The sequence below is a fragment of the Ammospiza nelsoni genome, chromosome 12, assembly GCF_027579445.1.
Source record: "Ammospiza nelsoni isolate bAmmNel1 chromosome 12, bAmmNel1.pri, whole genome shotgun sequence".
In the NCBI taxonomy this organism is placed as follows: Eukaryota; Metazoa; Chordata; class Aves; order Passeriformes; family Passerellidae; genus Ammospiza; species Ammospiza nelsoni.
Window position 1 is genome coordinate 15,377,469 of NC_080644.1, and position 17,183 is coordinate 15,394,651.

Sequence of the window (17,183 nt, forward strand, 5' to 3'; positions counted from 1 at the left end):
GCCGGATAACTTTGTTTAACATAGATATTGGGATCCGAACTTGGCTTTTACAATTTTGGATTTTCTCCATTTCTATTTCACTTTGCCTGTTTTGTTTCATTCCCAAATCATTATGTATAGGAACTCCCAAACTTGATCCAGTTTCTTTGGGTAATAAGAAAATTGGTTTTATCACTCTAGCAATGCAGCTGCCAGGCCAGTCTCCCGACAATTTGGTGTGTGTTGTGGTATCAGAGATCAAACCTAGGTGAAATAAACAAGGGCCAGGAGACTTCTTCTCCTGTTTAATGCCTTCATTAAAAGTGATCAGCTCAGGATTGGGTAGCTCGGCGGGGCTGCAGTCTCCCGTCGTCTCTCCCAAGGCGACTCAGAGGAGGAGGATATGCACAGCTCTGTCCACCAGGGGCAGAGCCGGGGATCAGATCCTCTTGGGAGCCTTTAAGGCCTGCTGATCCCCTCAGATGATACCCCTCCCAATCCGTCAGCTTGGTCTCACCGCCGGGGTCAATTCCCATGGTCAGGGTGAGAGGGTCCGAAGGTGTTCCGCGTCTCTGCAGGCTCAGCACTCGGCTCCTCACGTCCAGACATCACTCCAGTCTCTCAACTCTTATTTGGCTCGTTGTTTTTGGGGTTTCTCCGTGGGTTTGGAGTCGGGGGTTCCACAAAGTATTCTGGTCTTGGGAGTCACTTTGCATAACCCCCCCCACCCTCTCAGGTGTCTTCACTATTCTGGGAAAGGTACAACTTAGCCTTGGGAAGGTCCCCACCCGTTACAGTCTCAGGAGAAGGGCCATTAACTCGCCCCAGCCAGGGCTTTTACTAATACAAAAACAACTATTAACGACAACGACCCGTGATTACAATAACAAAGGCAGCAGCCCAGCAGTAGTGGTAACTTTTTCTCACAGAAAAAAATATTAACTGAATTTTTGTTCATAACATAGGGGTTTAGAGCTCCCCTGAAATGTGTTCCAAAAGGGGTTTATCTCTTTTCCAGTACACTCATATAAATACTTGTAACAAACAATTTTTCTTACCATTTTCACCATTTCTTTGCTTTTTACTAGATCTGCTGAGCTTGTTTCAGCAGCATCACATTCAAAGCACAACCAGGCTTCCCCTATAGGGCACTCTCCTAGGAGTGACTGCCTAAAAGTGGCCGTATTGTATGCTATCCAATACACTCTCTTATTTTTCTGATGAAGGACCAGTTGGGAGGGGTTAACACAATCAGGGTTAGAACTGATGTGGACTCTCAACAAGGAGCTCACTTCCTCCTCATAGAGGGGTTGGTAGTGTTCACTGCACGGCTCAGCTGGGCTCCCCAGAGCACCACCAGCAATCAGAGCCATCATTACTGCCCTTCCCAAGAGTCCGGTATGGGTCATCTTGCACAGCCTGCCCACCCGGCCTTGCCTCTTGGGGAATTTTACTGAGAAGAAGCTTCCAAGCTCTTTAGAGTCCCTTCCACCCGCTTCTCTGGTTAAACCTCTCTTGGTCTGTTCCCTACCAATTTTGGTTTCTCCCCCAGGGGAGTGCTCTGTAGAGGATTAACCTGGAGTCTTTAGAATTAAATTGGGGAACTTAACCAGAATTACTTATTTACAGCCTTAAACTTTTTACCAACATAGTTTACACAGAACAGTCTTGAAACATTTTAAGCAATATTAGAACTCTTGATACCATTTTTTTTCCCACACAGTTCAGTCTTTTTGACTCTTCCTTCTGAGAGTCAACTTTAAATCACAGTATACTCAGGTGAATTAACTTGTGATGTGCATGAATCCTTATCCAGTGCCCGGAGGTGAATGGTGTGCACTCTGGCCCAATGCCAGAGGGAAAAACTGGGAGTCTGGCCCAATGCCAGAAGGAGAATGGGGTGCAGTCCGGTCCAATGCCAGTATGCCAGAGGGAAAAAAAACCTGATGTTGAATCCTGGTCCAATGCCAAGGGGGTGAGAGTGATGTGAGTCCAACCTTTGTCTTTTGGTCTGCACAGTCGAATTAGTAATGAAGAGTACCTGAAACGGGCTTTTAGACACAGGCATTAATGGTCTGCTCTTTAATGATTTTATCAAAACTCAGTTTCTCTGTTTAATTTTATTGGTTAATTTCTCTTTTTCCATAGCTTGCATGTTTCTCTCATCAACTTCTACATACTCTGTACTTTGCAAGGAGTTGTATTTCTCAGCTAACTTAACTCCGAAAGTACTTTTATTCCCCTATATTTCTGTGTATTTAATTCACTGGTTTTCTGTTCTATTTTTCAAGATCTTATCTATTTATCTCTTGCTTCTGTTTCTTACTTTCACTTAGAGCCTAAATACTTCTTTCAACCCCTTACACTTAATTTTTTTTTTTTCTTACTCCATTCTTCTACACAATACACTTCCCTCTAAGGAGATGTGGTAAAACTTGTAATGCACAATCTACATTACCTCTGTTCTAATTTGTCTATATTCACACTCTCACATTCCTTCACACCCTCAAGTCACAAACTGGATCCTTATTGCTAGAAAATCACGGGTATCTCTGGGCCTCTTGGAAGGGCCCTGACTCTGGTTGCCTCTGGTGCCCGTTCACCTGTGAGGCTGTCTGCGTGTCACTCACACTCTTACAGCTACGGATCCCTCACACATCTGGGGAGCACTAGTCTGGTTTGCAGGTCACACACACACACACTTTGGCCACAGCCCCCACCCGCCCGGGGTACACAGGCCTGGTTTGCAGGTCACACATACACACACTTCCACTGCCCCCCTTCCCACCTGCCCGGGAAGTTGAGGCTGACTTTGTGACTCACTCCCACACACACAACAAGACAACAAAAAGGTACCTTTTAATTTCACATCACTTATTACAAGTTAAGTATTACTGGCCAGTTTTGGTGCTATTTGATATCCTTTCTACCTAGCTGTTTTTGTCTAACTTCAGATGTTTTTTCACTACTACTATACTTCTTAGTACTTTGTTGAGACAGGACTTATCTGTTCCTGTATCTACTCAAAAATTCAAATTCTTCATTTAGGGGTCCCACTTCAAAGTTTACCAAGGGCTCTTCTAGATGTTGCATCGGGTCCCCTATAGTAAAAAGCCCCTGACCCTCTAATCATCACCTTTAAGGATCTTCCCTAAATTATCTTGTTCCCTGGCTATTGCCTCATCGAGACTGAGCTTTCTACAAAACCTCCTGACGTGTCCTGCCTCTCCACAGTAATAGCAATGTCGTTCTCTCAAAGGGACTTGAGGTGTCTCCATCCCTCTTGTACCTGACAGTACTGGCCTACCTCTGCCTCCTCCTGGTGGTGGACCCACCCCCCCTGCACTTTCTCTAGCTACAGCAACCATGATCTTAGCCTTGGCCTTTGCTTTTTCTTCCTCCCTCCTTAAATACACCTTCAATGCCTCTCTTAATAACTCATTAATGTCCTTCTCTTGCCAATCTTCCATCTTTTCCAGTTTTCTCCTTATATCAGGCCAAGATTTGGTAACAAATTGGACTTTTAGTAGCATTTGACCTTCTGGGGTGTCTGAGTCTATTCTAGAGTACAACTGGAAGTTCCACCTTAGGCGATTAAGCCAGGCAGCAGGAGCTTCATCTTTCTCCTGTGTACCCTCAAATGCCAATTGGGTATTAGTTCCTTTGGGAACTGACTCTTTGATCCCCCGTATTATCAAAGACCTATATTCCCTCATGGCCTTCCTCCCCTCCTCCTGGTTAGGGTTCCAGCTGGCAATTTCTGTTCACCTGTTGGCACCTGGGGTCCTGGACTGTTATCTTTCTCCCAAATTCTTATGCCAGCCGCCCTAATCATCTGGACCTCTTCTGGGGAGAATAATATACTCAGGATGGAATTAATCTCCCCCCAAGTGTAGATATTTGGACCTAGAAATTGATCCACTTGGTTGGCTATGCCCACTGGGTCCTCAACTAAATGCCCCAACTCTTTCTTGAATCCTCTCACCTCAGAAGCAGTTAGGGGAGCATTCACAAAGCCAACACCTCCCGCTACTCCTCCCATAGGAACCTCTCTGAGGGGAAAGAGTCTCTCTGCCTTGGAGGTCTTGGATCTGGTGCTACAGTACGGCCCATCTTCAGATGCCAAACTACTTTGAGGGATATCTGGGTTACCCTGAACGTTCTGCCCATCAGCAGGTGTATTTGCTGATAGCCGTTTACTGGGCAAGGAGGCATTTGTGTCCCAACTAGGAGGAGGTAAAGGGACAGCAACAGGAGGGGGAGAAGAGCCTGAGTGGATATTAAGCGGAGCTGGAGAAGGGGTGGAGAATGCAGCTGGTGGACTAGGTGCTTGTGGTGATGCACAAGGAACTGGAGGAGCTGAAGGGGGTTGTGAGGAAGTGGTTACCGGAGGAGATACTGGGTTTACCATAGGGGAAGCTGAAGAGGTAGAAGGAGGAGTTTGAGCAGGTGGTAATGAGATGGCAGCCGGGGGAAGAACCGGACCTGCCATTTGAGGTGGTTGAAGAAGAGGATTATAAGGTGGAGGGGCAGAAGGAGGTAAATAATCCAGGGGGTCCCATCTTTTACTAGTTCTATCATCCCCTCCTTCATTCCCCTCTTTCTTCCTCTGTACCTTACAAATTCGCACCCCTTCATCCTCAACAGCGCTCTTTACCCAACAAGATAGATACAATAATTGCTCAGGATCAGTATCTCTTCGAGCTGTCAGATAATTATTTAATAGTTGGCACATCCACTTATCCTTTTTCCCACACCAAGGCCATCCTCCTTGCAACTCTAATTCTGGCCACACTTCCATACAATAATGGATCATTTTCACTTTATCTAATCCCTCCGTGGCCGCTATAGAATCTGATTTTACTAACAGTTCTCCTAAGGGACTACTGGGAGGTATATCACTCAGTCTCTTGCCGGTCTTTTTACTATTACAACCTCCCATTTTTCAGGTCTCAATAAAAAGGTCCCAAAGGTGCCTCTACTGACTGGGAATTTCAAAAAAAACCTTGTTTGAGGAGCTTCAGCCTCCTCCACTGAACTTCAAATTTCTGCCTGATGCTCAGGACTTTATACTGAAACAACTGCCCGATCTCTTGATTGCCCAACTTTCCCAACGTCAGGTCTTACATCTATTGGGACTTGAACACACGAAGCCTCAGCCTAAGAATCCGGGTCGTGCCTGACTCCCTCAGTCAGGAAAAACAACTGCCTGATTTTTAGTTTGCCTAACCCACCAATTTTTAGGCTTCACCGTATCAGGACTTAAAAGCAAACCAGAGCCTCCTTTGCTGGGGTTTGTGCCTGACTCCTTTGTCAGGACTTACTTTGCCTGCAGGGCTTGTGAGCTACCCAAATCCTTCTCGGGACTGACAAATCTTACTCGAATCCTTCTCGAGACTTACAAATGCTACCCGAATCCTTCTCGGGACTTACAAATCTGCCTGACTTCCCTCTGTCAGGACTTACTTTAGGTGCGTGCCATTCATACACAGTAATTCCCTCCGCACGCCCGGAGGGGGGGGGGCCCTTTATTCCCCCTTGGGAGACGACTCACTCACACTAATTCCACGTGCTTCCCCCTGTTCCCGGCCTGTCCCTTCGCAGGAGTCCGGAAACGCGGTACTAAGGGGTCCACTCTCAGGTCGAGGGTCCGGCTGCCGGCCCTCGTCTCACTCACACACACATGCACATGTCTCCCACTCCCGCCACTGGATTTCTCACCAGTCCAGTGCTCCGGTGCTCCTCTGCATCACTGGTCCTCAGCCGATTCCTCTGGTCCTGGTAGCCAGCTGTCCTGGAGATCCAAGATGGCCAGTCCTGGGTCATCTCTTGGCGTGGCTATCCCGGACGAGCGCCCCAGCTGAAATAAACAGGGCCAGGAGGCTTCTTCTCCTTTTAATACCTTTATTAAAAGTGATCAGCTCAGGATTGGGCAGCTCGGCAGGGCTGCAGTCCCCGTCGTGTCTCCCAGGACAACTCAGAGGAGGAGGATAAGTGCAGCTCTGTCCACTAGGGGCAGGGCTGGGGGATCCGGTCACTCGTGGGAGCCTTTAGGACGTGGTGTCCCCGTCAGATGTTAGTCCGGTCTGACTCTCGCTTCCTCCCAGACCTGACTCGGGGGCTCTCGAAGACAGGGTGAGGAACAATGAAGGTTTCCAGCATCTCTGCAGGCCCAGCACTCCGCTCATCACATCCAGACATCACTCCAAGTCTCTCAACTCTTATTTGGCTCGTTGTTTTTGGGGTCTTCTCAGTACATTCGGAGCGGGGGACCCACACAGCATTCTGGTCTTGGAGTCACTTTGCATAACCCCCCCCCACCCTCTCAGGTGTCTTCACTATTCTGGGAAAGGTACAACTTAGCCTCGGGCGAGGCTCTGCTAATACAAAAGGAGCAATTAGTCACAACGACCCGTGATTACAATAACAAAACACGCAGAACTTGGGTAGGGACAGTGATCTGGCTGCCTTTTTGTAACTTTTTCTCACAAAAAAAATATTAACCGAAGTTTTGTTCATTACAGGGGGGTACATTAGAAGGGAGTATTAAGCATTTTGGGAAGTCTGTACCTCTGAAGTACCTCAGCCAATGGGAAAAGAGAGAAGGGAAATGTGGCTGGGAAATTAGGATAAAAAGGAGGCTCTATCCTCTAACAATTTTAAGAGACCTCATGGTGTATGCCCCATGGCCTCTGCCTTTATTCGCATACTGTGAAAGGACTCCTCTGTCTCCTTTTTGGACATAAACCTCTGGTGTTTGTAGATTCATTTTTCTGATATCCTTGTGAAAAACACCAATCACTTGTTTTTAAAATTTTAAAAGTTTAAAAGTAATAAAATGGTTATAAAGATAGTAATAATATTATAGTAATAAAAATTTTGGCAAGCAGGATTAGGACAATACAAGACAATAAAAACAAAGAGTTATGGACAATCTTGGTACCTCTTTCTGGGCAAAATAAGCCTTAAAAACGACCCCCGTTAACAGAGAATTAACCCTTAAAAGCAACAGCCTGTTGCATATTCATACGCCTCATACATGATGCATAAATTCCATTCAAACACAGCATTCTGTCTGGTCAGTGTCAGCTTCTTCCTCTGAATCCTAACGGAATCTTCATGGCTGAGCAAGGCGGGAAGAAGTTCATTTCTTCTGATAAGGGAGCAATAAAGTTTTTTCTCTGAAAGATTCAGGTGTCCTGTGGCTGCTATCTCAGCACGAGTACCTCATTCTTCTCTTTAAAAAAAGTATCTTACATAGCATAGTTTCTATTTTAACATTATGTTATACCCTAAACCTCTATTTAACACACTACTTAAGAAAATTAATACAGCATAACTTTCTAACATAACACATATAATATTCATTTTAATATTTGCAAAAAGCCAATAATAAAATATGCATTGTTCACATCCATGCATTATCACAAGGCTCACGTACCTTACAATTGTCATGTAACCTTTATTTATGTATAAAAAAGTTAAGATTACTGTCTCTTTTTTCCCTGTTCACTCAGGGTTCTCTCTTCAAACCAAGCTGCAGCAGGACATCCCATCTTGACAGTCAACTACAAGGCCCACCTTCCCAATTAGAGGGAGGGAGGGAGGGAGGGAGGGAGGGAGGGAGGGAGGGAGGGAGGGAGGGAGGGAAGGAAGGAAGGAAGGAAGGAAGGAAGGAAGGAAGGAAGGAAGGAAGGAAGGAAGGAAGGAAGGAAGGAAGGAAGGAAGGAAGGAAGGAAGGAAGGAAGGAAGGAAGGAAGGAAGGAAGGAAGGAAGGAAGGAAGGAAGGAAGGAAGGAAGGAAGGAAGGAAGGAAGGAAGGAAGGAAGGAAGGAAGGAAGGAAGGAAGGAAGGAAGGAAGGAAGGAAGGAAGGAAGGAAGGAAGGAAGGAAGGAAGGAAGGAAGGAAGGAAGGAAGGAAGGAAGGAAGGAAGGAAGGAAGGAAGGAAGGAAGGAAGGAAGGAAGGAAGGAAGGAAGGAAGGAAGGAAGGAAGGAAGGAAGGAAGGAAGGAAGGAAGGAAGGAAGGAAGGAAGGAAGGAAGGAAGGAAGGAAGGAAGGAAGGAAGGAAGGAAGGAAGGAAGGAAGGAAGGAAGGAAGGAAAAGAAAGAAGCTTTACTTTCTTCTTGAAAACAAAAGCAAATGACCTGCGTATGGTTCAGGGACCCCTGTGCCACTGGGTCAGTTCTGCCACTCCTCTCCCACCTGGGCTTGGCATCCCGGACCCTTGGCACAGCAGTGCAAGCAGCTGCCGAGCCGCTCCCGTGGTCCCTGCTCGTGCGGCTTCATGCTGACAGGTCGTGGGGAAGCTTCCACGTCTCAGCACCCCCAGCCCCCGTTCCCAGCACACCAGTGCAAGCAATCGCCAAGCTGACCACATGGTCCACTGCACTCGCGTGGCTCCACCCCAGTGGACATTGAAAAGAAGTGTCTGCAGCCTGCTGCTCCCGGGCCAGCCCTGCTGGATGCCACTGCTCCCAGCACACTCAAGTTGCTGTGTGCAGCCCTGTACAGGTGAGCCCACAGCGCTGAGGTCCCAGCTAAGCGGCCCTGATCACCAGTTGTGCCATATGCAACCATTCCCTGCACCCCCAAGCCACCACCCCCTCCCCGCCAAACTGGCCATGCCAGGGACAACACTGCTGGGCTTCAGTGCCCCGGCCCCATGGCTTTATGCTGCTGGATGCCGCAGGGAAGCCAGCATGGCCAAGCACCCTCCCTGCGTCCGCTCAGCTTTATTCTGGTGAGTCACTGAGAAGCCCCCACACCAGCAACCTCCGCAGTTTCCAAGACCCTGGTATAACCAAGCCACTTCCTGACCCCAGTGGTCACACCTGTGCCACCAAGCCAGCGAGCTCCGCACTCTCTGAGACCCCAGGACAACCAGGCTAGCTTCTGACACCCCCAGCAATTGTGCTGCTGCCACTGAGCTAGCAAAGCCTGTGGTTTATAAGACCCTCGCACAACCTGACCCTCAGACTGGGTTGGCGAAAACTGGAAGTTACTGTGCTGGGTCCCCGCTGGGGCCCCTCAATGGACCTGGTGCCACTGGTGTTTCTCCAGTCGGGAAACACCGATCTGCTGTTCCCGCTTGGGAAAGCCTGCAGGACCCTCCAAGCGATAGTTTTCCTGACACTGGGTCAGCCTCCAATCTTCAGCAGTGCCACACATGAACCACGCCTAGCACCACCACCATCGCCTCCACGCCCACTGGGTTAGTGTCAGGGTTTGACCCTGGCACAATGCCAGTGCCCCCATGAGAATACCCTCTCCCTGGTGTCTGCTGTGAGATGTGACCAGGAATAAGCAAAGCAGGCTCCTGCTTAGAAATAAAGAAAACTTTATTAACTAAACTATAAGAAAAGAAGAAAAAAAAACCATAAGGAAAAAATGAAAACCTTACAAAAGCATTTTCCTCCTCCCCCACCACCAAATTTCCCAATGCAATACATTTCCCCAAATAACCAACTCTCAGTCCAGCACCACCCTTTAGAATACTCAATCTTCAGTTCATGAAGAGGAGAGGAGTCCTTCTTGCACCATAGGCATCCCCTGGAAACACGTTGAAACCTCGTGTGTTTCCATGTCACTCAGCACTGCCCGGAAATCCTTTGCCATTGTGACACCTTCCTTCCATGCCCAGTGCTCTCACCACTGTGCATGGACCAGAGCTGCTTCTAGGGTTGTTTTTCAAGGATGCCTTGTCTCACTCCAAAGAAAGGCACAGTCTCTCCTTCGGGACATCTGTCCCCCCCAAATTTTCCACCCCCTGGGGCCGAGGGGTACCCACACTGAACCCTCCTGGTTCTTAGGCACTGCTCCCCCTAAATGCAGTCTCTGTGTCACAGGAAAAAAAAAATGGCCACACAAGAAAAGTCCAGCCAAAAGGCCACTCCATCATCTCTCCTCCCACTCAAGAGTCTTCTCCACTTCCCTCGTGGCCTATCCCTTCTTATCTCATCTCTTATCTCTCTTCTCATTCAGCTCCAGGAGAATCAGCATTTGCAAGGTCTCTGTTGGAGAATTTTGCTCAGACATGGCTTATAGAGTTTTGTTCGGACATGCCATAATCATATACAGCTGATTGAAAAGTAAAAGGCAGCTGTAAGCAGCAAATTCTCAAGCACGTTCCTGTAAACAGCAGAGTTCTCAGGCTTGTTTTTTAATAACAAGTAAATACCTTGTCCTTGGATAGTATGGGAAAGCAAAGTGACAAACATGGAGGCCTTGAGAACCGTTCACAACAGGATGAGAAAAACAAGTCTTGGTCTCAATAACAAACCACAGGTATTGAAAACAAAAGGAGGGGTTGGTGTGTAATCTGTAGCCAATGATGAGCTCGGGTTTTGCAATATGTATGAACTTAATTAACTGTTATGGTTTTGGCCTGGCAAAGCCAGAGCCCTCATGAGTACACCTTCTCCCCGGTGTCTGCTGTGAGATGTGACCAGGAATAAGCAAAGCAGGCTCCAACTTAAACATAAAGAAAAGTTTATTAACTAAGCTACACACAAACAATTACTAAACTACACACAAAAGAAGAAAGAAAGAAAAAAAAAAACACGAGGAAAATGAAAACCTCACAAAAAACACTCTCCCCCTCCTCCCCCCTAAATTCCCAATACAATACATCCTCCAAAATCACCAGTTCTGGGTCCAACACCACCCTTTAGATTGCTCAAACTTTCAGTTCCTCAAGAGGAAAGGGAGTCCTTCCATGTGTCGTGGTGGCCTTTTCCGTCCTTGTTCCGGTGCTCTCACCACCAAACAGGGATCAGGGCTGCTTCCAGGGTTGTCTTTTTAAGGATGCTTTGTCCAGTTCCAGAAAAGCACAGTATCTCACCACCTCACCTATGGGACATCTATCCCCCCCATATTTTATATACCCCCTGGGGCCGAGGGGTACCCACACTGAATCTTCTTTGGCACTGGGACATTTCTCCCCCTGGACTCAGTCTCTGTATCACACGGAAACATGGCTCTGTCCATGGCTACACAAAAGAGTCCAGCATAAAATGCCACTCCATCTTCTCCATTCTTTCAATATCTCTCACTCTCTCTCTGATCCAGACCTCCATCACTCGTTCATTTCCTTCATCCTCCTCCACTCTTATCACTCGTCTAGGAAGGGTTAATGTTCTGTAAGGTTTTCATTGTCCAAAAAGGGTTAAAAACTCCTCCAGGCGGCTGGACTCCTGGCTGCACCCCCCCCCCCCATCTCCTCAGCCAGGCTGCCTGCTGCCAGCACATGTTTACTGAGTTTCAAGATAACGACACAGGCTGCACTCTCTCTCTCTCTCTCTCTCTCTGTCTCCAAGGGGCGGGGGGGGGGGGGAATGGCTGCCCGATGTCTCTTGGGGCTCTCCACCCTTCCATCCTCCAGGGCCTCCTCACCCCCATCTCTGTCCAGGCCCAGGCCTACCACATGGTTGCCCCTCCCCCGCCCAGCAGCAGCAGCGGCTGGACGGGGGAAGGGAGATCCGACCTCCGTCCCTCAAAGTCCCAAGAGAGCCTCCCAGGGCCGAAGCTCTGCTTTTAACCCCTGGGTGTTCTCAGAGGTGTGTCCTAAAACCCACTGGCTACACCAGGTGCCAATATCAAAATCCAAGCACCCATTGGTTTGACCACAACATCCCAGAATTCCCACTTCTTCCTGGTCAAATCACCACATTAACACGGTTATAAAATGTGCATGTTGGATCAATAAATCGTAGTTCGATGCTGATCAAAGGATGGGTCGTCTCCCTTCACCTCGTCAGGTTTCAATCACACAAGAAAAGGGTTAAAAATTTCAGTCTCTGCCTGTCCAAGAGCTCCGGCACTCCCACGCTGCCCTGCCGGGCACCTTCTCGCCACACTCCCCCCCCTTCTCCTCCTGGGCCGGCCGCTATCAAATTCAGATGCTGGCTCTCCCTCTCTCTCTCCAGGGGGGGTGGGTGGCTGCCTGATGCTCCTCCACCCTTCCATCCTCAAGGGCCTCCTCACCCCCCATCTCTGTCCAGGCCCAGGCCTAGCACATGGCTGCCCCTCCTCTGCCCAGCAGCAGCAGCTGAACGGGGGAGGGAGATCCGACCTCTTTCCCTCGAAGTCCCACGAGAGCCTCTGAGGGCTGCAGGTCTGGTTTTTAACCTCTGTGTGTTCTCAGAGGTGTGTCTGAACCTCACTGGCTACATCAGGTGCCAATATTAAAATCTGAGCACCCATTGGTTTGGCTACAGCATCCCAGAATTCCCATTTCCTGGTCAAACCAGCACAGTTAGTAGTTGCCTACAGCTGCTGTGCTGGGTCCCCACTGGCCATCACCCACACGGCTCTCACCTAAGGCCTCCGAGACCCTGCACAGCCCAGCCTGTCTCTGACCTTCGGCAGCGCCGCCACTGCTTCCTCTGGGCCGGTGAGTGTTGGGAGTTATTGGGCCAGGTCCCAGCTTGCTGCTACCCACATGGCCTCCTGACACTGTTTCTGAGACCCGGCCGCTCACGCAAGCACAGTCAAACACCCCCTTTAATTCAATAACCCTCAACCTGGTGCTCCCAGGTATTCTTGAGCCCCCCAAAATCCGGTGACCCTCGGCCTGGCACCCCCAGGTATTCTTGAGCCCCTCAAAATCCGGTGACCCTCAACCTGGTGTCCCCAGGTGTTCTTGAGCACCCCCAAATCCAGTAACTGTACACCTGGCATCCTCAGGTGTTCTTGAGCCCCTCTGTATCTGGTAACTCTCTCAAGTCTCACACACACTCTAAGCATACTCTTGGACTCTCACACACATGTGCAATTTTTTAATCACAATTTTCGTCTGCAGATTTTTCCATGGGGAATTTTTTTTCCCCCTCTTCTTTTTCGTTATTTAGTCCTCTGCTGTCCCTGGGGTGTTGACCTGCAATCGCCCCAATGGTCCCAGGAGAACTGATTTGAGCTGCTGAACTTCTATCAGAGCACGTTTCTCTATCACAATCTCCTAGGGTCACTGAGACGAGGTTTTCTCCCAGACGACTCCCCAAAATCATCTGGGAGAAAATACCAATCCACAAACATCAGAGGTTTATGTCCAAAAAGGAGACAGAGGAGTCTTTTTTACTTTATTCAAATAAAGAGAGAGGCCATGGGTCATCCCCCTGGGGTTTCTCAACTTTTGGAGGACTCAGACTCCTTTTTATCTCAATTTCCCAGCTGCATTTCCCTTCTCTCTTTCTCCTGTGGCTGAGGTACTTGGGAGGTACAGACTTCCCAGAATGCCTCATACCGAAGATTTTCCTCTAATGTACACCCCCTCCTTTTTAATTTTTAATTTTTATGTAATTTAGGGGTTTTCCCCATTGTTTCTTTCATCTTTCATTATCCAATTGTATTTATCAGTAATCCTACAGTTTGTAAAGGCAAATATCTTTTTCTGTTCATCAATCAGTGGAATCCTTCCCATTGTTTCTTTTATCTCTCAGTGCTAGTTTTATCTACCAGCAGATCCACAGATTGATTGTAAAGACAAATCCGTCATTCCTCTCAATGAGAAACAATGCTCATTTTTAAAATTTTAAAGATTTATTAAACCTTAACAAAAATACAGCAGAAGACTGAATAAGGAAAAATTACAGTGCTGGGAGCATGGAGCTAAACCGCCACATGCTCCTCTGAAAAATGGATGTGGATGTTCCGCCTTTTATATTGTTAGCCCCTCCCAAAGTCTTGTCTGTCGACTCCTTCCTCCCCTTCCAGTCATGGAGATCATTTTCTTACATCTTGATATGAGGTCAGGTGTCACCATAGCACCATAGTAACAAGCTGACCCTCTCCAAATGTCCCAAATACTGAGGCCATCCTGTGACAACAATACAAGGGGGAGGAGAAAGAGGACTGTGGGAGGACATATTACAGTACCATAACTATACATCTACAAGACTTCTCTTAACCTATGTGTAATATTCACACCTTAATTGTGAGAGCCAACCAGCACATTACTCATCTATAACACTGACATGACACTGCTGGGCATCAAGGGGCTGGGCCCATGCAAGCACTGCCCCAAAGGGTGAAGGCCTTGTATCCTGATGGCATTAGGGCATATTCTATATCCCTGCAGCCCTGTACTCCATGGATCTGATTGGCAAACAATTGAATCCACATGGTGCAGTAACTGCAGTCATCCTTTCACCCTCCTAGCCAGATTCAGGGACTCTCTGCTCCTGGTCAGTGTATTCAGTGTTGGATTCCTGTGGTTTCAAATCCCAAGTCCCCTCATCAAGGTCTGGAGGAGAACTGGTCTCAGCCCCTGTTCTGCATCTGTAATGATGAAGTTATCAGCATGATACAGACATTCAGGAGCATCAACCAGTTCCAGTGCAGCCTGAATAAGTCCATGACAAATGGTAAGGCTGTGCTTCTACCCCTAGGACAGTCAATTCCAGATGTGTTGGATACCCCTTCACATAACAGCAAACTGTGGCTTGCTCTCTGCTGCCCCAAGGACTGAGATAGACAGAGGGGCAATATCAATTGTGGCATTCCATTGGGCTGCTTGGACTCTAGTTGGTACTGGAGCTCCAGCACATCTGGGACAGCAACACATGGTAGTGTTGCAACTGTCGAGGTGATGAGAGCCCACTTCTATCTTCCCACTCCACCAAATTTTAACAGTGGCCATAGGCAGTGGTTAAAGAGTGAGTGGGTTCTGCTGATCACTCCTTTTCTCTCCAGCTGACAGCCAGCTCATTGCTGGGAACCAGGGAGTGTCAGACTGTGGGTTATTGCCACCATCATCAGCTGCTCTTCTTCAACCTCACAGCAACCCCACAACAGAGGCATCCTCCAAGAGGCCAGGCAAGAGAGACCACAACAGAGGCATCCTCCAAGAGGCCAGGCAAGAGAGACAGCTGCCTAATTTTCTCTGTACCAACAGCAGCTACATCAAAGACCCAGCAGTACTGTAGCCACAGCTCTCTTAAGAGAGAGCAAGCAGGCACAACTTCCCAAGGATATTTCCTGGGAATCGCAGCGAGGAACCTCAGAGAAAGAAAAAACAATTCTTATCTCATTTGCTGCTCCTGTTGTTTTGCGCATGTGGAATGTGTTGGAAGATTATTTACCTGAATGAATTTGGTAATTGGATTCTGCTGAGGATTGTTTTGTTTCCTTGGCCAATCACAAAAAGCTGTGTCCTGACTCTCGGGCAGAGAGTCATGAGTTTTCTTTAGTATTCTTCAGTAGTTAGTAGTAAGTATGATATAGTATATATCATATAGTATATATCATATAGTATCGTACTATATAGTATAGTATGTATCTCTTTAATATAGTTGTAATGTAATATAATATAGTTTTAATAAAGCGAGTGTTCAGCATTCAAAAGCCTTGGAGTCGGATGCCAATGATTCCCAGATGTTGGTGTTGCCTGATTTTACTATACAGTACCCCATTGGGTCCTTGAATTACCATCCCTTGACATACTCTGTGCCAAGGATACACAGGCCTTTGGACTGGTTTTGGCACTTGTGCCATATTAAGTTCACTTCACCCTGCAATACAGACAACAGTTGGGCTTCACTGGCTTGTTTCCTTTAGCTTTTATTGCTGAGCTTGATGCCATTTGGCCAGTCAGGGTCAGCAGTCCTGGCTGTGTCCCCTCCCAGCTGCCTGCTTACCTGCAGTCTTCCAGCACCTGGTAGGGAAGATCCATCTCTGCAGAAATTTTGGTACATGGGTCAGGAGTGATGTATTTCATCTTGGAACGACAAGGAGACACCCCTCACATTCCCCAGGGTTTGCAATGTGTAAAATAATTTCTTTGCCTCACACAACTATGTGGGGCTTACCCAGGTTTCACCACAGCTTTTGTTTGCTGAATGCTAAGTATTAGCCCATGTGAAGTTTTGGCCTATGGCCCCTCTAAAGGTCCTCCATGGCTGCTGGACCATAAGACAACTGTGTGGTGGGGTTTGCACACCACTGAGCTGGGGCACAGAACTCGGAGGGGAGCCTGATGGCTCACAGGGCCATAACCTCAGGCTGCACTGAGCAGGAAAGGGGGCTTGGTAATAGTTCTGTGCATACCAAGAGCCTTTGGTGTAGGATGATAATGAGTCAGAAGAGTATATTTAGGCACAGGTAAACCTATGAACTGATAACTCTACATTTCTTTTATGTGGACCACACATTTTATAACACAACCACCAGGTATGTTGGAATCTAGTCTATGTGAATTTTTTCCTTTCCCAGGTGAAGGCAAAAATATACTGAGATTCCAGATGCGCAGAAATAGGACAAAGGCTTCACACAACTCAATTGCTGTAAACCATTTGGCACTAGCCAAAGCAACAGGGTTATCATTGCTGAAGGATCAGGAACTACTGACTATGGTACAGTCACCCATTCATTGCTCACAAGTCCTGGACAAATCTATAAACTATTTTTTCATCCAAGACTAGACTAGGGTTTTTACAGGCAAGATTGGAATATTACAGGGATACTTATGGGGAATTGAAGGAAAAGACCACATGTGTTGGGAGAAAAGAGGCCAGGGAATTAGAAAACTGGGGTTGGTACTGGGTGGCAGCTCCCTTTGCCCACAGCTGTGCCCACCAGATCTTAAAACTGCTCATAGTTACCACTTTGCAGTAGTAACCTGTGCGAGCTGTTTTCCCATCCTGTGACTCAAGAGGATTTCATGGTGTGCTGGGAAACTGTCGTGGGGTGATTTTATAATGCTGCTTTATTTCCTAACTTCCTGCTTTATGCCCAGAAAACGACTGCTGTAGCTTTCCCTTGGAGCTGGTGGGTTGGGCTGGGAGCCTTGGGCTCCTGTGGGCCCTGTTCAAGCTCTGTCTGGCATGGCTGGGGACTACAATGATTGTTACTTCGTTGCCCTTTTTTGGCTTTTTTTTCTGGATTAATTTTCACCAATTTAGGCAAGAAGCTTCTGGGTTTTTTTGTTTGTTTAATTTCCCTTCCCCTGGCCTGGAGGCTTTTCCCTGGTAAATCTTTTCGGCAGCTTTTTTTGTTGTTTTTGTCTTGTTTTGGTTTTTGGGTTTTCAGTTTTGATTTTTTTGTGTTTTTGTTGGTTTTGTTTGTTTGTTTTGTTTTGGTTCTTGTTTTGGTTTTGCTTTTTTTGTTTTGGTTTAGTTTGGGGCGTGGGTTTTTTGTTTGTTTTTTTTTCTTCAGCCAGGGGAGCCTGCAGGGCAGCTCTGGCCTCTCAGAAAGACCAAGCCAGAAAAAGGA